General features: G+C 46.9%; 1 long non-coding RNA gene across 2 annotated transcripts; it reads left to right on the top strand.

Annotated features, from left to right (window-relative positions):
• Window positions 1-284: 284 nt before the first annotated feature.
• On the top strand, window positions 285-22,387 carry LOC125690996 (uncharacterized). Of its 2 annotated transcripts, none has more exons than XR_007375868.1 (4): window positions 285-384; window positions 6,005-6,129; window positions 13,157-13,296; window positions 21,624-22,387. It is a non-coding gene; the product is annotated as an uncharacterized LOC125690996 (long non-coding RNA). The 2 variants fall into 2 exon arrangements; XR_007375867.1 differs by lacking the exon at window positions 285-384 and adding an exon at window positions 5,314-5,723.
• The last annotated feature ends 334 nt before the right edge of the window (window positions 22,388-22,721 follow it).

Genomic DNA, 22,721 nt, shown 5'->3' with positions numbered 1-22,721 from the left:
CGTGCGTTTCAGTATTGCTTCTTGTTTTCAACTGCGCTGAGTGAATTCTATTTATTGTGCTGTCATGCTGTATTTTGTAGAAAAAAAAATGTAGAAAAAAAAAGACTTTTTTTCTCATTCCCGATTGCTATGGTGGCCTCAATCTTGGGTTAAATTACAGGAGAAACCCAGAAACAGTTAATCAAATGTTAAACAAAACGAATGAGGCTTGCATGGTGCCCTGAAGGTCATTAGACTCAAGGTCTGAGCAGCTGCCAAGGGGAGCGAGCTGCAGCGCAGGAGCACTCATCTGAGAAATCCCTGCTGCTGGACTTGGAGGGGTCGAACGCAGCACTGACTGCAGGCGCCTCCCAGCTGATCTCAGTTGCCATGGCTGGACGAGGGGTAGGAACTCTTTCCTCCTAATTCTGCTGGCCTAGAGAGCTTTGGAAGTGGATAGGAGGGCTGCAACTTGCCTCTCGCCAGCCTCTTGGCTGCCTCCTTTACTGCAGAGCTAGCAGATAGCTCTAAAATCATGAGGACAGACTGTTGCTGGAAATTAAGTGTGATGAAAGGGCCTGTGAACCACAGCTAACGTTTGGAAGTGGCACAGGGGTGCTACAGTCAGCACGGAGGGACCGGTGTTCAGCTGTATACCCCGTGAACCACTTTCCATCCCACCCGCATCTTTCCATCATAGTGACTGTGGAGGGGCTGCTGTTATCTTCTCCCTGCATCTTGTCTCTTTCCAGCTTTGAGGTGGGAGCAAAATCACAGGATATGGCTACAAAATGAAAAGAGGGAAGGAGAGCATTGTGATGTCCATTCAATTTCAGAGCGTCTTCCAGTGTTTCTTTTTGGGTTACAGAAGAGCTTTGCCTAAATAATTCATTAAGTGAAAACTGCTGTGAGCAAGGATGAAGATGTATCCAAGTAGCCATGTGCTGTTACTCATGAATGTTAGTTTATTAAGCCTACCTATGGATCTCTTAGTGTATCTGTGGGATGATCTTGCTATTTCTCATTCACGCCATAATTGCAGGAATCCTTTATGCCAGCGTAAATACTGATCTCACTGCATGTTGGAATGACACAGTTTATAAAACAGGGAGCTGCAATAATAAGGAGTGTCTTCTGAAAAAGTACTGAAAAAGTTTCTGAAGGAAGAGTTTACCCAAAGGAAGCTAAGTTTACAGATCTAACTCATTCAGATCTTTCTGGTTCTGAAGCTGACACACAAACACACACAGTCCCGTATCTATTTCATAGGCACATTCTTCTCATCTCAGTGTGTAAAGGTCTTGAAAGCAATAGCTACTGGCAGTACCCCAATTCAACATATCTACTAGGTCCTTCCCAGTTACAAAATCACTACGGACACATGCCCAGATGAATGCGTGGCGTAAGCTACCTTACTATCAGAAGCAATGAAAGTAGCTGGGTGTCCTCTGGGACTTGGTTTGTGGGCTCTTTTGTTTTTTCAGTCTTGGTTTGCTGACTGCAGCTCAAGAACTGTTGCTGGAGCAAACTCCCTAGCATAACCCCTGAAAGTAATCCAGCAATCTGCAAGACTAATCTAAAGACTAGATCTAATAATAAACTGCAGTGAGTCTTCATGATTTTCCAGATTTTGTGGATTAATGGGCTGCAGGTGGAAGGAAAAAAGAGCAAGTTTGGCTTTCTGTAAATTATCTCTGATTCAGTGGATACTTCCCTGCCCTGCCCTTGTGAGGACTCACCTGCAGCTCTTCCTCCAGTTTGGGGCTCCCAGCACAAGAAAGATGTGAACCTGTTGGAGCAGGTCCAGGGGAGGACCACAAGGATGATCAAAGGGCTGGAGCACCTCTCCCATGAAGACAGGCTGAAAGAGTTGGGCTTGTTCAGCCTGGAGAAGAGAAGGCTTCTGGGAGACCTCACTGCAGGCTTCCAGTATGTAAAAGGAGCTTATAAACATGAGGGAGATAGACTTTTTATGTGATCTGATAGTGACAGGACAAGAGGGAATGGCTTTGAACTAAAAGAGGGGAAATTCAAGTGAGATGTTATGAGGAAATTCTTTACTCAGAGGGTGGTGAGGCACAGGCTGCCCAGAGAAGCTGGGGATGCCCCATCCCTGGAGGCATTCGAGGCCAGGTTGGATGGGACCCTGGGCAGCCTGAGCAGCCTGTGACAGCCCTGCCTACAGCAGGGGGTTGGAGCTGGATGGGCTTTCAGGTCCCTTCCCAAGCCAGTCTATGATTCTATGATCTGTTGGGACTTATGAGGGCATGATCTACCTGTATACTCACAACAGGTATTTTAGATCAGCATCAGGAGGCCTAACTCTGCTGACTTAAACACAGCATCTCCAATTTACATCATGTGTGTTTGAACCTAGTGTTATGTGTGTAGGCATGCAGTCAGTGGATTGACACTCCCTCCTGGCAACTCAGCGTTTGACCTGTGTACTTGTGAATGTTTGTAGTGTCAGGCTAGAGAAATGGAAGTACATCTATAAACGCAAATTCTGTGCTTTACTGTGTTTTCCTGTCTGCTCAGGTAAATCTTAGCTACAGTAGCTACCTGAGAAAGCTTTTTGATGCAAACAGTCAGAGTAAACAAATGACTTGAAAGCAACCCTTGTGCTTTGTACAGGGTAAGTACATCCTGAATCTCCAGGCTAACAGGAACAGTTCTGTACAAGCTGACATTAATTTTCCAGGCCTAAATTTCAGCAATTGTCATGCTATCTATTCATACTTCTCAGCCTGGAGGAGTCGTAGCCAGGTTTTATCTTGGTGGTCTCTACCCTGATGGTCACTGAAACTCTTTAGGCTTATTCTGCACAAAATTAATAATCGTCAGGCTATCTAGGAGTTTGGCTCGGGTGCTGTATTTCACTAATGAGTATCCAGTTGAAGAGCTTGTGTTTAAAAAGAATTGTTATCTAACGCTTACTGGCAGGTTTTGAGTCTCACATCCCTGTTGAGATTGATTTCCTGTACATGTCTAATTACTGATGACACAGTAAGATATAAGCTGAAGAGCTATCTTGCAACTGCAAAGAAAGCTTGAGGCCAAGTTCCCTTTGGCTTAAACAGAAGGAGGCCTCATTTTATTTCATTTACTAAAGTCACCATAGAAGGATCCTCATTTGAGAACTTGCAGCAATATAGGAAGTGTGTACAAAACAAGTCCAGACATCAAACAGGGCAACTCCCAAAATGTCTCTGCATTTGTAAACATGCTTCACATCTGCTCAGCTTTGCAGTAGGCATGAAACATAAAACTTGGGATATCTTTCTAATTCGTTTGAATGGATGCTAATTCAACCTGTGGTTTGTTGAGATGGAGGCTGCAGCTGCAGCTGGCTTGAGAAAGTGTTTTAAGGAAAAACAAAACAAAACAACAAAAAAAACCACCCTGGAGAAGGAAAGGTATCTTCAATAAAAAAAAAAGAAAATTAGAAAAAGATTGGTTTGCTGATCTGATTTACAATGCAGCCCGATTAATAGTTGTAGGATCAAATGCCTAAACTGCACCATAACACAGAGAAGGGCAGAGCAAAGGAAGCCATAAGGCTTTTAGCCCTTTTCTGGGATCTGACAACAAGTCTTTGATCAGAAGGATGCTCACTGATGATAAGAGTGTGGAGGTAAGAAGAGCTTCTGTTCCATAGAGATATGCCAAGAGCATGTGTGAGAATGTCTGGGCAGCCTTTACTGGAGCCTCTGTTAAAATTCTGTGTGACCATATCAAGTACGGACTGGGTGACTTCAACAGGGGCACTATTCCAAATATCTTGTATAAAATCTTGCAGTGAGAGCGTGAGCTTGACTGTTTATATGCTTCCATTGGGGCAAGACTTATTCACAAGTTAGAAAGCTATTATATTTCATCAGCTGAAGGCAGTTTTATAACAGCGTAGGTACCTGCAAAGCAGAGACAATACTCTTAGAGATCACATCAAGTATAAATGTATATATAGTAGCATCCACCTATATTTGGTACATAATTATAACGTGTGGAGAGTATACAGAGGACAGGCCTAAGATGTGCACTGTAAAGCAGGTAGCATGTGATGACCTTTGTCTGTGGCAAGGCAGTAAATTAGACTGCTTGTTTCCAATGTAATGTTGTAGTCACTATTCTGTCACCTGGATCCAACTGCTGGAAGAATTCTTTTGCCCACAGTTGGTCATCACTGTCCTTTTTTTCTGCAAGTTACATCTCTAAGATGTACTGGCAGAGCTGCTGATCTGATTTGCCTTGTGCATTTCAGTCACAATATCTACCTGTCCATCTGACCATAGCAGAGGGTGTTTGTCCATAGCCTGAGGCTTTTGGCCTGAGGCAAATCATACAGAGTACAGCAAGAGCTATCTGACAAGAACAATCTGAGCTGAGAAGAGTTTGGGGGTCTGAAAATAAAAGAAAAAGTTCTAACAGTTTTACAAGCTTCTATACTCTTTGAGTCCATAAGTACAAGCATTGCTAATCATGCTGTCGTTAGACCACCTTCACACTTTAATTAATGTAACTATTTTATCTCTCTCCTCGTGCCAGTGTCTGGTCAGACATTTCAGCCTGGAACACTCATTTCCAGGGGAAATGCTCTTTTTCTATATATAAAGGATTTTTTGCAGATGTAGAGCCACTAAATCTGTCACCAGTTAAATGTGTTAAGCACAATTTCAGGAGTGCTGCAACCCCCTGGCAAACCTTGAGCTCCAGGATGTAGATGTTAAATACCACGTAGGAAAACTGTACATGTTAGTGGGAGAGAAAGGGAAAAATAAAGCATCCTAATAGGTAAGGTGATGTCTGCTGTTCAAGGACTTGAAAATGGCCTGACCTTCCACCCGTGGCAAAACTGCATTTCATATGTGCTCTGTGGCTTGTGTCACTTGGCCGTGTCCCAACCTTAGTTCTAGCATGGCTGCATGTCAGCTATCCATTGCATGCATAAGTGTTGTGTGATATCATTTACATGACAGCAGTACCCAGGCTGCCCCACTGTGCACCATGCACCGTGCAAATACACGGCGAGAGTCAACCTCACTCCAAAGCTCTCATGGTGTAAAAAGGCCATCAGAAAGAGCAAGAAGGGAAAGAGAAACAGAAAGAGCTGAGAAATGCATCCAGGGTCACACAGCGTGGAAACAAGGCAATGTGGGGTTCCTGCTCGTGGGTGTTTTCATGCGTTCCCAGCAGCAAGAGTTGTGTCACTTAATGTTGCAGAAGGTGACTTCTGGGTCAGAGCTATGCTCAGGGCCTTTCCCACTGAGACAATTCGAGAGTGTTCCTCTTCCTGCATGTTTGCCATGTCCTACTGCCAGAGTTACTGTCCTATTGCCCCGGTCAGTGGAAAAAGGCACACGCACCTATGTAGTGATCTTCCTAGTGCAAAGTCCAGCCTTCCAGTTCCAAACTGCTCACATTCAGCAAGCTGCTGCTATAGCAGGAGATAAACCTCCTATTGCCCATTAGCTTGCACAGTCCTCTTTGGGCTAGAAGATGCTGTGCAAAGGATAAGATACGTTGTTAATACAGCCAGTTTTCCAAGGGTGCTTTATGAGTGAGGTTATTTTTATTCTTCGTTGTTTTTCTAGCTCACAAAAATGTCAGATATCCTCCAGAGTACAATAGACTTTAGCCATGCTGCTCCTGCCTGTTTCCATTCATCTCCTTAATAGAATGAGTGAGCAGTGACCTGTCAGCACTCTGCAATATCACCATCCTTCCTGAACCATGTGAGTGACAAGGTGGGTAGGAAATGATGGCAGAGTGCTGATGAGATTAGCACTTCTTGATCTTCGTGGAGTAAGAAATCCCCAGGACTAACTCATCCTTCAGTATTCTCGGTGACTAATAGGTGTTTTATCATCCTTCCAATTAGAAAGCATTTATCAGCAATCTTTGCTAACTCACTGCATGAATTGACCTGTCATTCAAACCTCAGCCCTTGGAACTGGTAATTAAGTTTAGCAACCTGCCTCAGCAGCTCTGATTGAGATATCTATGTGGTGTGTTTCCATGTTGTCAGGCAGACGCTTTGGGTTTTCCTTCCCAAAAGGAAAGGACTTCAGGAAAAGTGAATGAAGGCTCCTGGATGCATGGGTGGATGCAAGTCAGTACCTGCAATCATCAAAATCCTGCAAGCAGCACAGGGTGAGTGGCATGGAGTGGCTCCACCAGGGCTAGAGGTTTTATTTTGGTTTAGCTTACATTAGATGGGATCTGAGGACAGTGCTTTTTAGCTAAAATACCTGTTTCATCCCAGTGCTTTCCAAAGCTGCCTCGTCTGGGGCTGTGAAGGACATCCATGCTTCATTCTTGACCCCTCCCTCAACTTCAGAGTTTCATATTTAAACCTGAGCTCGTGTCAACCTCTGACAGCAGAGAACATGTTTTATCCACAATGTAAACTTATTTAAAAAACAGTCATTCAGTTTCCTGTTGAAGGGTGTTCCTTAAGGAGTTAGAACCTACAGACAAAAAGCCACACACTGAGCAGCAGCGTTACCCCAGGAGTTTCTGAGTTTGGCCCAGCCAGTAATGTGACATGAATGAAAGTGGTGAACTGAGGTCTGTGCCCCCCACAAACAAGTAAAATGTCTGCATTCTTGGGTTTACAGAGACAACGTTTTGGTAACCACGCTTCTGACTGGAGGTTTGTTTCTTGTAGTGAAGCTGATCTGTGTTGAAAACTGCTTCTTCACATCAAGATTACACTGTGCTAACTTGAGGGCAACGCTAGTAATGTCATTGGTACTGCTGACACTGAGGCTGCATCTCCTGTTATTTCTTGGCCTTTCTCTGAGGTGTCTAGCTATTATTTTCTTTTTATGATGAGGGGAAATTTGAGGGTTGCTTGCACTGAGGAAAATGTTTTCCTTTCCTTGTCTAAATCTTGGGTTGACACCAGTTGATATAGGCTGATTTTCAGTAGCTAGCCCACTGTGTTTTTGGTTTTGTTCTGGGAAAAAAAAAAAAAGCCATGTCTTAAGAAAATCCTACCCTGTTCACAACTGCCAAGGGGCATAGAAGTACCAGCATCCGCTACTCATTCCAAAATCAAGTTCAAGTTGCCTGGTTTGGGGTTTTGGAGGAAACGTAATTTGCAGAGCTCACTGAACCTCATGGAAGATTTGGTTTGGAATTTGTCTGGAACTGTCCTGAAATATTCCTTACCCCATTTTACCACAGGAAATATCCTGAGGGGATTTTTCTTCTTTTTTCCTGTTTCACTACAACAGGCTTTTCTCCATTCTGTCTTAAGAGACCATCTACAGTTTAAAAAAATATAGACCTTCATGAAAAGTATGAGCCAAATTTGACATTTAAGGGGCCAGTTCCCCACAGTATTTGTCTTCTTGTTTAGGCTGGTCAAATCACACAGGAGAAAAGAAAGGCATTATCATGTGAAAGCTGAGAAGGTAACCTCTGTTAAAAATCAACAAAACCAAAACCAGCAACCTGAAAACAGTGGGAAGAATGCCAAGGAGAGGAAAGTAATAGAGTGTGATATTTATGTGATATGGCAAAATAATAGCACCAAGTGGTAGCATGACTTCCAAAGTATGTGCATTGTGAGTATAAAGCAGCACCATGCTTCTTCAGTTTGTGAGCTGCAGAAAGACCCCTGACTAGTATGATTTATTTAAGAGATTTCTCCATGTTTCAAAGGAGGAAAAGTTGTCCTGAATGGAGCTAGAACAACAAAAAATGGTTTGGTTTTATTTTTTCACTGAAAATACCCAAAGGCTCTTTACAGCTTCCTGTTCTCTGAAGATCACGTGTACTAACTTCAGCCCCCCCAAAAGAGAATGGAAGAAATCCTCTCAATTTAGTACAAAGGCCATCTTTTCTCACAAGGGAATGAGTACGGTCACAAGTGATAGGATATCTGTTTCAGGCCCCTTTCAGTATATGTTCCTATAAGAGCTCTGGAGTAAGACAATCCCCTAGAGATCTGAGACAGCGTGTTATTAGCAGAAGCTCATCGGTTACATTTACATGTATTTTGGGTACCTTTATGCTGAAGTGTTAGCATCAGCTTGAGAACACGTAATCTTTCTCCTGAGTCTGATTATATTTTCACTGTGCAGACAACAGAATATTCCTATGTATTTAATTGGTAAAAGTTTTAAACCCGCAAAGGCAAGGTAAGAAGTAAGGATGAAATGTCAAACAGCCCTCAAACTGCCCTTTTATCTCATTGTATCACTTACTGCCTGGGAGCCCCCACACCCTGGTGTGAAAAAAAACATTTGAATATAAGTCATAGCAGAATTAGCTGCAGCCAGAATGAACACCTAGACCTCTGCTGTGGTAATGATCAACTGAATCATTTCCACCACCTCAGACAGAAATGGAAATGTGTAGGGTTTTTGTGTCTTCTCAGTTGGGTAGTCTGTAATGTTTGTGATATGCTCTAAATGCCCTTCATCATTTGTAAAGCAGTTTGATATCTGCTTGAGAAATTTCTCAATTACATTTTCGCATGTCAGAATATTAAAGTTCTCAAGCATCTGCATTATAGTTCAGTTAATAGCTTAACCAGAGGTTTATATTTAAATATAAACTGTAAAAAGGCTTAGTACTTGAAAATATAACGCCACTGCTTTACCTTTCTGGCTTAAGTATCCCCTTTCCTCCCCTTCCCTCCCTTTCCTTTTTTTCATTTATTTATTTATTGGTGTGGTAAGTTAATTGGATCTTGCAGGTGTTTTCTGGAGCGCTGTGGTGACACAATTGTTCTATAAAGTTACAACAGTTAAGTTTTTACCACAGAACTTGTGGCTAAAGAAGAGATCTGTGGAATTGGGAAATGGAGGCTCATGTTGTGCTTCTGCCAACTCACTTATTGTGTAGCCCTGGGCAAACTCTTTCAGCTGAAAACTTCAAGAGTGGTCACCTGGCTGACTATCAATAGCCCCAAAGGGGATAGTGGATCTCTGGCAAGTCCATGTGCCCTGAAGTCATGCATCCCCAGCCAGACAGGGGTATCTGGTACCACAGCCAAAATCTGGATCACGTCATGTTCATGCAAATTTGGCTCTGCTTTTGGTCAATAGTATAATGCCTTAGTCTCAAAGAAATTGAAAATCTCTATATAAAGCACAGGACCATCAACCACAGCTCCTCAGCTGTGGTCACTTTTGCTACAGATACTTCCTATGGGAAGTGCAGATGGCTGTGCATGCATATTTCCCCCAAGCTCTGCAAGTCATTGCTAGGAAATTTTTTACCAGCTCTGAAAACCTGCATCTTCAAAAGTATTTGGATACCTAGTTTGTCTTTGGTTTTTCCCCCACTGATTTTCATAGCTTGGAGAACATTGTCACAGGATCCAATTCTAATGGCTCTAAGTGCAGCAAAATAGAGCTTCTCAAAGTAGCCTGAAATGAACTTCCTTACTGTGGCATTAGGGTGCAAGGGATTTACCTTTTCTTACCTCCATGAGGAAGGACTGCCAATGCAAGTTTGTGTTGCTGTAGCTTGACTGCTCTTCCTGAAGGAGTTTGTGCAAAGATGGCTCAGTTACCACAACTCTGCACTGTAGACACAGCTTCAGAGTTGCTGGGAACAGTCAGCTGGCTACTTGCTAACTGTGGCCAGCCAAGCCTACCCTCTCTTTTCAACTTTTCCCATTTCCTGCACTCAGATGGATTGAAGTTTTCTACAGAAAGCTGTTTTGAAGTGTTTTGAGATCCAAGATTGCTCTGAGTGTAAAATACACCTGAGCTCTTCACTGCTGACTTGATCCATCTGTTGAATTGCCCATTTGCAACATGGAAATACCAAGTAATAGGTGTCCTGATGTAAATAAATGCTCACCCATGCAGTCTCCTTAGTAGAGGAAATCAAAGCCGAATTTTCTTCCCACTTACCCTCCATAGCTCTGGCCATTCAGAGATGTAATAGAGGACAGAGCTCTTGTCAGTGGGGCTTTTGAGGAACAGCTTGTTTGTTTTCTTTTTTCTAAGTGTGAATTTACCAGGCTGTGCTATTCATGGGGCTGGAGACCTTCCAGTTTGCTGCACAGCTGGTTTTGTCCTACCTGGTGCTGGCCGGATATTGAGGAGGAAGGAGTGAGATTGTCATCAGAACTGTAAGCACAAACCTCTGGCCCTAACTGTGATTGAAAAGCTCCAGAAAGGAAAGGTTAGCAGAAGAGCACCTGTAACAGAGAAGTGTGGTTTCAGGAAGCTGGAGGGAATATGCAGCCATGCCCTGGTTACTTCTGTTTTCCTACCCTCAAACAACGTCAGTTTCAAGCTGAAGCTTCAGACTTTTTCTCTCTTTTAAGAATGGAGGAAAAGGTCAAGCCAGAATCAACAGTGATTTCTTACAACCCAGTGTCCATGGCCTGGCTTTCCAAAGTCCTGAGCAAAGTTGTCTTTGCAGCTCCAGAACAACGTGACCGAGCACATCTCCAGTTTCACAGTGCTACAGGCTGAATGAACAGAAAATTGCTGGTGGTTCTGGGTACTTCCAGTATTTATGCCACCTACCAGGTATCTAAAATGGAAGTTTTAGAGAGTTACTTTGTTGGTTGGTTGGTTTGTTTGTTTGTTTGTCGCAAGGGTTTTAATTTTACTTCAAGTGATGTGAAGTGTCTTCTGCATGCTAACAAAACTGAAGTTAAAACAGCGCAACTTTCTCATGCAGTTAACATATGTGAGAAAACAGAAAACAAAATTTTATGATAAAACACATGAATAAAGACTGAACTGGGAGGACAGCATTAAAGGCCAAGTGCTACTATGCAGTTTCCCATAGCTCTCTTTCACTTCACTTTTTAAGCCAGTCACGAGAGCTGGAGCAGAGGGCAGCAGACTCTCCCAGCTTCGTGCCATCCTCCCTGGGCAGTGTGAGTGCTGCTGGGACTTGGGGCAATGTGTCTCCTCCTTGATGGAAGAGGCGGGCTGAGAGCCATTGCAGACTTCTGTAAGTTGAAATGTGTCTCCCAGAGGCAGCTCTTTGTCCTGTGATTGGAGGATGAGGTAGGGAAATAGCTCACAGCCTACTTCCCACACCATAGCCTCCAGGTCTTGACCTCTGTACAAGGTTTCAAAACCCCTGCCATGGGCCAAGAGATGCCTTTTCTACTATTGCTTGCTTTCCTTTGCTGAGGCCAGCCTAGCTTTTCAACAAAATCCATTGGCCCAAACAATCTGCAGTTGTGAATACAGTTCATGACTGTGACTCCAGCATGGAGTTTGAGGACATCTGTGTCTGCATGAAGGTGTAGGTTTCCCTGCTTTCCATTCCTGAGTCTACTCTCAGGGACTCTCACCAGAGCTGCTGGTGAGGAAGGGCAGTTGAGGCCAGCTTGTGCTGAAGTCTAACCCAAAATCAACAGGGAAAGCACATCCCGCTTCAGGCCAGCTGTTGGAAGATAGCAGATTTCTTGGGTAGCTGGTACTTGACACAAATGAGGGGAAAAAAAAGGGTTAGGAAAGCTGGGCTGATGAGTTTTAGCTTGCTCATCTTTATGGGCTTCATGCAGGTGTGATGCTCCAAAGACCTAAAACTTAGCTAATGTCACTGGACTTCAGCTTTCTTCTTGCTGGAAACTTGGCCTCTTTCCCAGGAGCAGAATTTGGCATAGAAGTCCTTGACTGCCTGTAGTCAGCATTTAAGCAGTAAAGGGAGCTGAGGCTGGGGTGGAGTGACGGGATTGACCCAGTCTGGTAAGAATGTATCTCCCCACTTGAGTGAGTGGTGCCCAGCATCTTTGTTAGGGTGAGGATTAGGGCTTCCTATGGAGAGCAGATGCAGCTGAGTCCACAGGATTCATCACCACCTCTGCTTTTGCTGAGGGATGAGAGAGGAAGCCTCCCTGGAGGAGCGCTTGTGGTTGCAGCTGCAGAAATCCCAAAGGAAAACAGCAGGAAGCCGGCTGGCTAAACATGGAAGATGCTTGGAAATAAGTGCCCCATGGAGGTTCAGGCAATCTTTCTGAAACAGGTTTAAAACAGTTGGCCTCCACCTGGGTTAGACAGAGAGGCGGCTGTCTGGCTGCAGGGGCCTGCTGGCATCCCACATGAGGAGACCCCGGGCTGTCACATGGAGGCATGCAGTGGGGCCCCAACCAGGACTCACTGGAGGCCCAAATCCTCAACACTCTGGGGGTTGGAGCAAAGCTGAGCGAGTTGAACAAGATGCAGATGGCTTGTGAAGGAGGTGGGGTGAGGACACAGCGGGGCTGTGAGACAGAGATATCCCCTTCAGATGCATGCAACCCTGCGTGCGTCGGTGCTGCAGCGCTCTTAACGTGCTAACATGTTTTACGATGCAGTGCGAGTGAAACAAAATAGAGGCTCCTGACTCCTCGTAACTTGTGTAAACTCCAGATGTGACAATCCTGCTGCTGGCAAAGGGAACTGTTTATCCCCACACTCTCCTCGCATCGAGTTAGCTCCCGCTAATAGGAGCCTGCTGAAAATATGCCTGCATGCTACCAAGTGGCTGCATAATTGTCCCTCTGCCCCTTCCCAGAGCTGTACGTCAGAAGTGCAATCCAAATTCCTGGGCAAACCAGGCAGGGCCCTGGAGAGCAGTTTTTCGCCTCCCCTCGCTCTCAGGACTTGAACGTCATTCCTGAAGGATAATGCAGGATTAGGACAAGGGGAAAATGAGTGGCTTAAACGGCTCTGAAGTGCAGCAGGGCTCAGCAAAATGCATCCCTCTCTCCACCCCAGCCTGCCACCCTTTTTTTTTTTTTTTTTTTTAATTATTATTGTTTTCCTGCAAGGGGAAAGAGGAAAGAAGGCCTCTGGGTTGTGAAATGGGCAGAAGAGGAACAACTGCAGTTGCCTGGAAGCCCCCAATCCCAGTAAGCAGGATGTGGCACAGGGATGGGGCACAGGGATGGGGCACGGTGGCAGCAGCTGCGTGTGGTTCCCCCATGGCCTCTCCCGGCACACAGGCACTGGTTGCTGGGGATTAGGGGGAACAGATGCACATAAGATGCTTACAGCCTTTTCCAGACACAAGGCTGCTTTCCAATCAGCTCAGAGGAAACAAGGTAATTAGATGGAGTCAGGGCAGGGAGCAGGAGGGAATTAGCCTGTCACCCAACCAAAGGCTGCAAGCCCACCCCTTCCAGTCCTCCAGTCATTTTTCCCCTCCATTCCACTTCTCACTCTCTCATTTCAAAGCTTTTCTTTTTTTTTTTCTCCCCCAGGAGGCAGCTGATGCCGGCTGGCTGCTGCCAAACAGGTCCGGCCTCTGCAGCTGAGGCTGCTCATGGTACTTCAGCAGGGCGATGAATCATCCCTCCCCTTTAGTAAAGGTGATCTCCTGGGATGCTGTGACCCCCTCCCTGTAAGTATGCATGTGAAGGCAGCTTTGGCTGCAGAAATATGAATGGGAACTGACTGCTTCCCTTCCTGCTCCCTTAAAAGCCCCAGGAGTTGGGGTTTTGTCCACATCCCTAGAATGCCAACACCAGAAGCAGAGGCTGATGACCCTGGGCTGCATTGTGCTTGGCAGATCTGTGACACTGTGGGGAGTGTTTCTTTTTTAACTCCTTTAAAACGTTGCCTGGGCATGCGAACGCTCCCAGTGTGTTGTTATCTTTGGAGAGATTTTGCTGGTTAAAGTTCTTCAGACGCAGAGACTGGTCCTGTTGCTGCTATTCGGTGGGCAGCTGTTATAAAGAATTGTCCTCAGGCAACACAGGCAGTGATCTTGTCAGTGATTAAAGGGCCCACTGTTGCATTAGTTAGCATGTCCCCCCACCCAGGCCCTGCCACGCTTGTCTTGCTTCTGAGGCCAGCCTGTGTTGCTGTGTTGCAGAGCTCTTCTCCTAGATGTTTTCTTTCAAAACCATCAGAATGTCCCAGGGCTTTGAAAGGAGCTTTGCTGTGTCACGAAAGGCAGTGTTGACCACGGAAGGATTTTTTCCTAATGACGGGTCAGCTGGGCAGTAAACACATGAGAGAGGATCACCATTACAGCTATAATCGAGCAGAGCAGAGCTGACACCAACTTTAAGGCAAAGAAAGCAGCTGGTGTCTGAATTTCTCCAAACGAATGTGTTGCTCCTTGCTGCTGGTACCTTGTGCACATCCTGTAGATAATTTTCTGAGATTGACATTAACCTCTTCTCATACATATGTGCAAACGCTGAGTGTTGAAATCCACTCGAGAGCTGGATGGAAAATTTCTGACAATGGTTTGCTGTCAGGAAATGCTGGTTCAGCAAGAGGAAAAGATGTCAACTCCGACAGAAAAAAAAAGAATCAGAAAGAAGCAGAAAAAAAAAAAAAAAAGATCCCATTGCATATAACCTCCCGGGGGCTTTTTGAAAAAGTGTGGTTTATTTTTTAGTGCCGTGTTTTCATTGCTCATTGGCATGTGAAACAAGCAAAGGCCAGAGCAGAGGCTGCACTGTATTTTTCGCTTGGCTTTGTTCAGTTTGTGGCACACAACTCCTTCTCAGTGCAATGCAGCAAGGGAGACGGTAAGCGTGCAGCTGGGGGAAGAGGAGTTCCCTCCAGTAACCCATCCCAGAAAGAGTGGGGAGGCAGTGGCACAGGCTGCCCGGGGAGGAGGTGGAGTCGTTGTCCCTGGAGGTGTCCAAGAGCTGTGTGGATGTGGCACTGAGGGACACGGTTAGTGGGCATGGTGGGGATGATTTGGCGGTTGAATCAGGTGATCTTAGAGGTCTTTTCCAACCTTAGTGACTCTATGATTTTGTGTAAGGAAAGCACCTCTGTGGAGCACAAAAATCCCACAGAGACGTACTCTCATCCCCTGCGCTGGCTCTGCGCTGTGTGCTCCTGGCTTAGTGAGATAACCACCCACCTAGGAAAGTTGCTGGCACCCTGTGCCTCAGCACACTGCTTGTTTTTGTACCTCCAGTGCCGGAGGTCCAGTGATTCTAAAAATGGCATCTTTCCTGAACATCTGAGCCCTCGCAGGAGGACAAAAATAAATACCCAGAACAGGAACAAGACATGGGTGAGCTGGAAGGGTAAACACGTGTTGCATGTTAAATATGTGCTGCGCTGGTTACTGCTCTGCATTTTTACTCTGAGATTGAAAAGTAAACAGACAAAAAATATATGTTGAGGCAAAAACCTAAGCAAAACAGTATTCTAGTGCATTTCTGGAAACTGCTAACCAAAAAAAATCCTCCCAAAATACACCGCTTCACTAGAAAGGGTGGTTGTTTGGGTCAGGACCTCCCCAGTTAGCATTAAAACCAGACTGTAGTGCCACACGTGTTTTAGCATAAATTGCTCAGTACACTGTTACTGTGAGATAGTAATAATCTCCCTCTTCAGCACTGCACCATACAGTGGGGGATGCAGGGAGGGAGCATCACTTTTGTGATAACAAGGATGGCACAGGGGGTGCTGGGACTTGGCCTGCAATGCTTTTTCTCTTTGCATGGAATAGCTGAAGTGAGTCCTGTGGTGCTGACACGCAGAAAGTGGTTTTGTGCTGGAGAGGCTGGCAGAACCAATGTGTATTTCAGAGGTATTATGAGTTGTTTATTAGCAGGTCAAGGACCGCCTGCATTTTTCCTTATCTGTTTCTGCAGCAGCAAACGCTCATCTCAAAAACCTGCCCATCTGCCTCCCCCTACGTGCACCCTGCTCTGCCCCTCTGCACAATTCTCCAGGCCATGCTGCCCATTAAGCATTTCCCTGAGCTACGGGGGACAGACTGAATGTCTAGGAATGTGTGTACACCTCACATGACCCGAAACAGCCTGTTTTTTTATTTTTTTTCCCCTGTTGCTCAGGTGCTCTTTTGCTTTGATTCTCCCTCTTTATTTCCTTCTGGGGTGTTTCTGGCTGGCAGTGTGGGCAGGGGCAGCTTGACATCTGCGTGGGCAGCACTCAGCACTGAGGTGCAGGCTGACCTGCTCGCAGGCTCCATGCATGCACTGCTGCTCTGACAGCCAGGGTGACTTTTCCAGCAAGATGCTGGAAGAAGGAAGTAGCTGATTCCCATCAGCCGTGTATTAATCAGGAGCTGGATTTTTGGGGCCCTTTTGCATGCCTGTGTTCCTCTCGCAGGGATCAGCCTCTAAGTAGGACGCTGTGTGGCCCAAGCTTTGTCAGCCCTCCTGGGCTCTGGCATTTGTTAGTCACTTGTAAGATGGGAGCTCGAGTGAACTCCTTTCCCCATTGCCAGATACCACCCATATGTAGGTATGCTTCTGGTCCCAGCTCAGAAGAGCTATTTGTTCTTGTGGCCTGCAGCCAGCAGGCAACAGAGCAGGGGTAGGGATGCCCAGGCCTCCCAGCTCCACCATGCCTGCTTTTCACTTTTAGCATGGGATGCAGCTGCGTTGCAGCTTCTGCATGCAAACACTGTTCAGAACTGAAGGGGCATGGGAGAAGAGGAAGAAAAATTGGTTTTCTTCTTTCTCTTCCCCTGCCTGTGCTCACCATGCTGCTGCTCTCCTCCTCCTGCTCCCCAGCAACTTGGCAGATTCGCTGCCATTGCAAATGTACGTGACTAATCTGTTACTTGAGGAGCAGGGAAGGCGGACTCACAGACATGAATGACCCAGCCTGTCAGGAAGCCGATGAGATTCACTGCTGGGAAAAGTTTTTTCAGAGGGATGGTCCCCTCGTTAAATGACGGGAGAGAGATACTCATCGGAGGAGGAGATGCTGGCAATGTGGTCTCTACTAAGGAGGTAGCCGTTCCCCTCCCGGCCCGGGAGGCTGAGCAGGACGGCACGTCCCCCTCTCCCTCCCCAAGCACGTGGCTGCCTTTCCCTGCCATGGCAGGCTGCCATCAGCCGCAGCGTGCTCGCTTGAGGAGGGAGCACAAGAGGATTGCGGAAGGTCTGGCCTTCCAATTGCAGCAGCTCCTTGCTCATTCGTGTCTCGTAAGCGGCTCATGTGGAGGCTGGAGGCTGCAGGGATCTGAGTGCCCCAACCTGAAGACAGCTGCAGCCAGCACCTCTGTGGCTGTGCCTTGCTCTGTTTCAGCCGTGCATCCTTAAGTGATTCTGAGGCTTGAGGCCAGAGGGCTCTCTGCCTCGTAGAGCTGATCCCAGTGAGAAGGGGTGATGTGCCAGGAAGCCTGTGAGGCGAATGTCATTTCATCATTGTTCTCCTGGGAGAGGTAGAGGCATCCAGCATGGGAACAACGGGGGTGGGGGCAGGGGTTAAACAGGAGAAATGGGATAAATTAAAGCAGGGAAACTGTAGGCTCAGAATTGGGGAAAAACATATGTTTTATAATAAATATTACATGTTTAAATGCTTGAGAGCCAAGAAGTATTTGCTCAAAAAATAAAATAAGTAAATTCCAGAGAATGACTAAACTATTGGACACAGCCCCCAACTAGGCACCTAGGAAATGTGCTGGATTAGTCTGTCAGCACACATTGCTAGTCCAGCTCTGGAAAACACCCCAGGAGTACCAGCTTTCCTGGCTTTCCACTGATTATATACCAAAGTGAAACCTCCTGAGGTGAAGGGCTTGAGCATTCACTAACTTACAGTGCCATCTAGCCCCATTTCAGACTTAAGGCTTCTATGAGTGGTTGCTAATTTTGTTTCTGTAACTGGGAGACTGAGTCACTTGAGCTTGAACCCACCTCTTTGGTCATGTGCTGTGGATTTAAGTATACCTTGGTGTGCATCTGGTGGCTATATTTTTAAAAAAATTGCTCATCACTTGCAAGCATAAATGCCCAAGTGGGAGCCAGCCCAACTGGACGTGTTGTGTGCATGTTCGTGGCCACTGTACGTGGGGACAAATCTTGGTGTTGCTTAAGCCACCCTGACACTTCTCATTGATAAGACCTTACTTTTGATATCTGAGAAGTCTGTCAGCCTGCAGCTGCTTGGCCTAAAATCTTCCTTTGGGCTGTTCCTGTGTACAAGCTATGGGCCTCTGTGTGGATTTGCCCATCCCCCCAAAATAGACACATGCAAAAGCAGTATCTACTATACACAATGCAAAATGTGGTGGGGGAGAGGGAGGTGGATGCTTCCACACTGCCCATGCTGCAGCTGCGTCCTCTCCTGAGTGTGGGGCAGGAAGGATGCTGCCAGCTCCTGGCGCTGGAGTTTGGCCCATTTGCGTCCTAGGGGCCGCAAAGCTGCTATGCTGGTTCCTTGGGCATCTTCTATTTGCCTGTGCAGGCTGTGGAGGTGCTGCCAGGGGCCGTGGGTGTAGTTTGAGCCTTAAGCAGGTGTGAGCCTTTCTTCATTGCCAAAGACTGATGTGAGTAAACTGACAGGGCTGCCAAAGGCAGCCAAGGAACTTTTTGCTAGAGAGGAAATCTCCCTTATTCTAAGTGCATGGGGAGTGGCAGAGTGTTGTTTTGCACTTTCTCTTGTATGCTCCTTTCGTTTCCAATATCTATAGCCACACTTGTGCTCACAGCTGGGAATGGAGATGACTGCAGTCACATCCTTGGAGTCACTCAGCAGGGGTTCTGTGGATACAGATGCAGTGCTCTGTGGAGCCTGTCAGTACTGCATGTGTGCTTTTGGACTTCAAGTGCATTCACCCTTCAGCTTTGTGTGTGTTGTGGGAACAGGGAGCAGAAGGCTCGGGAACAGGCTCAGCCTGCTGCACATCTGGAGGCAGTAACTTGAGTCAAACTAGATGCCTCCTGTAATTCAAACTTTTTCCCCTGCATTGGCAATTAGAGCAATGGCACTGCAACGCTTCTCTTCAAATGGCACCTGCTCCGCACACGCTGCTCGATGTGGGCCTTAGTTTTTGGAGTGCAAAGGAGTTTGGAGCTGGGTTTTGGGGTCAGGCCTCTCTTTTTTGCTCTGCTTCCTTTATCTCCCAAAGCAGCAAGCAGCACATGCTGCAGCAATGTAATCATTTAATCCAGGCTAGCGAAACCTGTTCTCCAGATGAGCGACTGGTGTATCGTTTGCGCTGTAGCTCTGCAGCTCTGTGGCTCTGTATATGACTGCATTGTTTGTTGGGGTGGCAGGATGTCCATGCTGCCAGTTTTCCATCCTGGTTCCAGCCTCAGCCTGACAGCAGAGCTGGTTCCAGCTCCTTCCCTTTCTTCCTGCTCTGCCCTTGCTGAGGTTGCTGTGCTCTGAGGACCCTCTTCTCTGGCTGCTTGCTGTGGATGTGGTGGGTGCAGAGATGCCCACAGGGCAGAACTGTCTCTCAGAAAAGTTCAGCAGGCCAGCAGAGAACAGGACAGGAAAGTGTTTGCCTGGGGAGGCAGGTGACACCTGAAAAGGTGCAGCCAAAACTAACAAAGGTGTGTTCAGAGAGATAGAGTTTGATCTTTAGCCCCTGATACAGAACTTGCTTTGGTGGGGAGGCTGCTCTGCCAAGCCCGTCTGTCAGGGCGTATTGCTGCTGCAGATGACTGGGGGATGGATGTGCTGGCAGTGGTTTTTTGGAGGGGGGACTTCTGTTGCTTGCAGGGCAGAAGAGAGGTGGGTCTGCTGCTTCAGGCCCCTAATGTCCTCACTTCTGCATATCAGACACAAGGAGCTAGTGGTTCATTGCACACCGAGCCCGTGCTCACCTGTTTCCTGAGCACCCAACACTGAAAAGCTCTCCCAAGTGCCAGCATTTCTCTTGGTCAGCAGATTTTCCTGCTCTGTTGCCGGAGGCTGCTAGCCCTTGTTTGCAGTTTCTCTGGTTTCAGCTTCCATCTCTCCCAGATTTTATAACAGTTACAACTGGTTGGCTAAGGAGCAGCTGCCCATCTCTCTGCTCTGCTGATGGCTCAGCAGGAGGATGCCACCTGGGAAAGAACTTTGCAGCCACTGCTTCTGCAAACAGCACCAAGAACAGTCTGGGTGAATCTCTCTGGCTCAAGGAACAAGCCCAAGCGTTGCGCTGAAGCTCTTCCAGGGCCACTTGATGCTTCTTGCATTGCTTGGTCTTGTTTGCATTGTCTCTGAGGGGGGAGAAAAGAAAGCTGCTGGCATTCAGACTACAATCCAAATTTCTTCAAAACATTTTTTTCAAGAAATGCATGTTTTCAGAGCCAGCACTGTGAGGCTGACTCCAACACCAGACACTCTTTCCAAATCTCATTGCCCAGAATAGTGTGCTCTAAAAATGCACCGCATTCCCTGACAGGAGCTGGCCTAGTCTTTCACTGTGGCTGCGCAGATGGGTTTTCCCTTCAGCTCAGATGAGGGTGGTCTCATGCAGATGGCTGTAGAAGACCTCTTTGCAAAGGTGGCTCTCCTTCTAAGTTGGTTGGCTTAAGTCTTGTTTGATCTGTGATGCAAGGAGCTTCCAAGGCCTCTTGCTCGACTGTTACAGTACACCTGTTTGCCTCCTGTTTCTGCCTGCCTCTGATCACAGAATCATAGAATAGCTTGGGTTGGCTGGAACCTTAAAGCCCATCCAGTTCCAACCATCTGCTTTGGGCAGGGCTGCCTCCCAGTGGATCAGACTGCCCAGGGCCCCATCCAACCTGGCATTGAGTGCCTCCAGGAATGGGGTACCCACAGCTTCTCTGGGCAGCAGCGCCTCACCACCATTGGAGTAAAGAATTTCTTCCTAACATCTCACCTAAATTTCCTCTCTTTTAGTTTAAAGCCATTCCCCCTTGTCCTTTCAATATTAGACCATGTAAAAAGTCTCTCCCCTTCCTTCTTATAAGCTCCCATTAAGTACTGGAAGGCTGCAGTGAGGTCTCCTCAGAGCCTTCTCTTCTCCAGGCTGAACAAGATCAGCTTGCTCAGTGTATCTTCATAGGAGAGATGCTCCAGCTCTCTGATCATCTTTGTGGTCCTCCTCTGGACCTGCTTCAACAGCTCTATGCCTTTCTTGTACTAAGGGCCCCAGGTTTGGACACACTACTCCAGATGGGGCCTCATGAGGACAGAGCAGAGGGGGGCAATCCCCTCCCTCTCTCTGCTGTCCACTCCTCTTTTGATGCAGCCCTTCTGGGCTACAAGCATACTGCTGGCTCATGTCCAGCTTTCCATCCACTAGGACCCCCAAGACCTTAGCAGGACTGCTCTCAAGGTGTTATTTTCCCAGTCTGTACACAGTTATGGGATTGCCCCTACCCAAGTGCAACACCTTGCACTTGGCCTTCTTGAATCTCATTAGGTTAACGTGAGCCTGCCTTTCCAGATTGTTCAGGTCCATTTGGGTGGCATCCCTTCCTCCTGCTGTACTACAGCACTCAGCGTGGTGTTGATAATAGCACTAGCTGGTGCAGTTTTTCTTGGCCACATTTTGTTGCTCATGGATGAAACCAGATTGCACAGTAATCAGGTCAGTGAGCAGGGTTCCATGGCTTTCCCAATGTAGCCGTCCTGGCAAAGTCCCCTTTGTGGGCTTATTCAGCACTCAGCCCAGAGTCTGACCTGTCAGCCAGGACTGCAAGATCCATTCCTGCTGCCACGGTAGTTAACAGTGTTTTTACTGTTTTCAGACAAAGCCCAGCAGAGGCTTTGGAAACCCCCTGAGTTAGAAGGGCTTAGGATCTGGCCTCTTGTTGCGCATTGCAGAGTTCAGCTTAGTTTCTTTTGCTTTCTCTTGTGCTCCTCCAGGATGTTCTCCTGTATTACAGGGTAGCCTGTGGGGTGGAGCGCAAGTCTGGGTATCACAGGACTACAATGGGAGAGGCAAGCGTGTGTGCACAGCTCAGGGCAGCACATGCTTGGGGTGTGGGAGGTTAAGACGAATCATTAACATTTTATCTTCATTTTAACAAGGCTCAGATTTGTCATCAGGACACCACAGCCCTGGAACCTCAAGCTTGAGGAGCATCTGGAAAGGAAATCATAAAGTTCCTGGGTCTCTGTCTGTGGCTTCAGCTATGACTTCAAACACCCCCCTCCTGAAAAGCTGAGAGATGTCAAAGTGCAATGTTTGCATTTATTACATGAAGTCTACTTGGACCTGTTCATCCCCCACATTTCCATTTCTTTTTTTTTTCTTTTTTTTCTTTCCCCCCAAGGATAACTGTTAAAGAAATGAGAAAATCTTGCTTGAAGTTTTAATTCTTGCTGCTCCAATGTCCCCCTCCCCCCCCCCCATGCTCCCTACAGCAGGTGTTGCAGAGGTGAAAGCAGCACTCCTGTGAAGCAAGACAAGGAACAGCTGAAGTCACCTCCATCCTTCTCAAGCATCTCATAACCCAGAAGCTCCCATGTCTCTCCCATCTTGCAGCCTGAAAACACAGGCAGCCTCTGCTTGCTCTGTTGGGCCTGACAATGAAAGAGATAGTGGGCACAGTTTCTTGGTGCAAGTAAGAGCATAGCACCACTGTAGAAACACTAATTCTAGCTGTGGTGGAAAGAAAAGGAAAATCAAACAAGGAAGCAAGCACACACACACACACACAGCTCTTTGCAGTGCTGGAGGGTTTGGTTGTGTTTGAGTGTTTTCTCGGCCCCCAGTTCTCCCAGCACAGCCCCATAGCTGGGTGCCAAGGAGCAGCACGGTGCTGCCAGCTGGAGCCTCACAGGGTGATGCACGGGGATTTCCTGGAAGGCCTCGTGCCTCCCTGACAGAGCACTGAGATAGATAGCTGGGGAATCTTGGCTTTCAGTGACAGAGAAAGAGAAGAGAAAAAAGCTAATTAAAAAAAAAAAAAAAGAAATAGAAGACTTATCACAGATTCATGGAACAGAATCATTTGAGTTGGAAAGGACCCTTAAATGTCATTTAGTCCAACCTCCCTGCAACAAACAGGGTCTTCTATCATGAGATCAGGCTGCTCAGAGCCCTGTCCAGTCTGACTTGAATGTCTCCAGGGATGGAGTTTTCATCGCCTCTCTGGGCTACCTGTGCCAGTGCCTCACCACCCA

Source organism: Lagopus muta, chromosome 3 (genome assembly GCF_023343835.1).
Source record: "Lagopus muta isolate bLagMut1 chromosome 3, bLagMut1 primary, whole genome shotgun sequence".
Classification (NCBI taxonomy): Eukaryota; Metazoa; Chordata; class Aves; order Galliformes; family Phasianidae; genus Lagopus; species Lagopus muta.
Note: the sequence above shows the minus strand (reverse complement) of the source record. Positions and strands in the feature narration are given on the sequence as shown.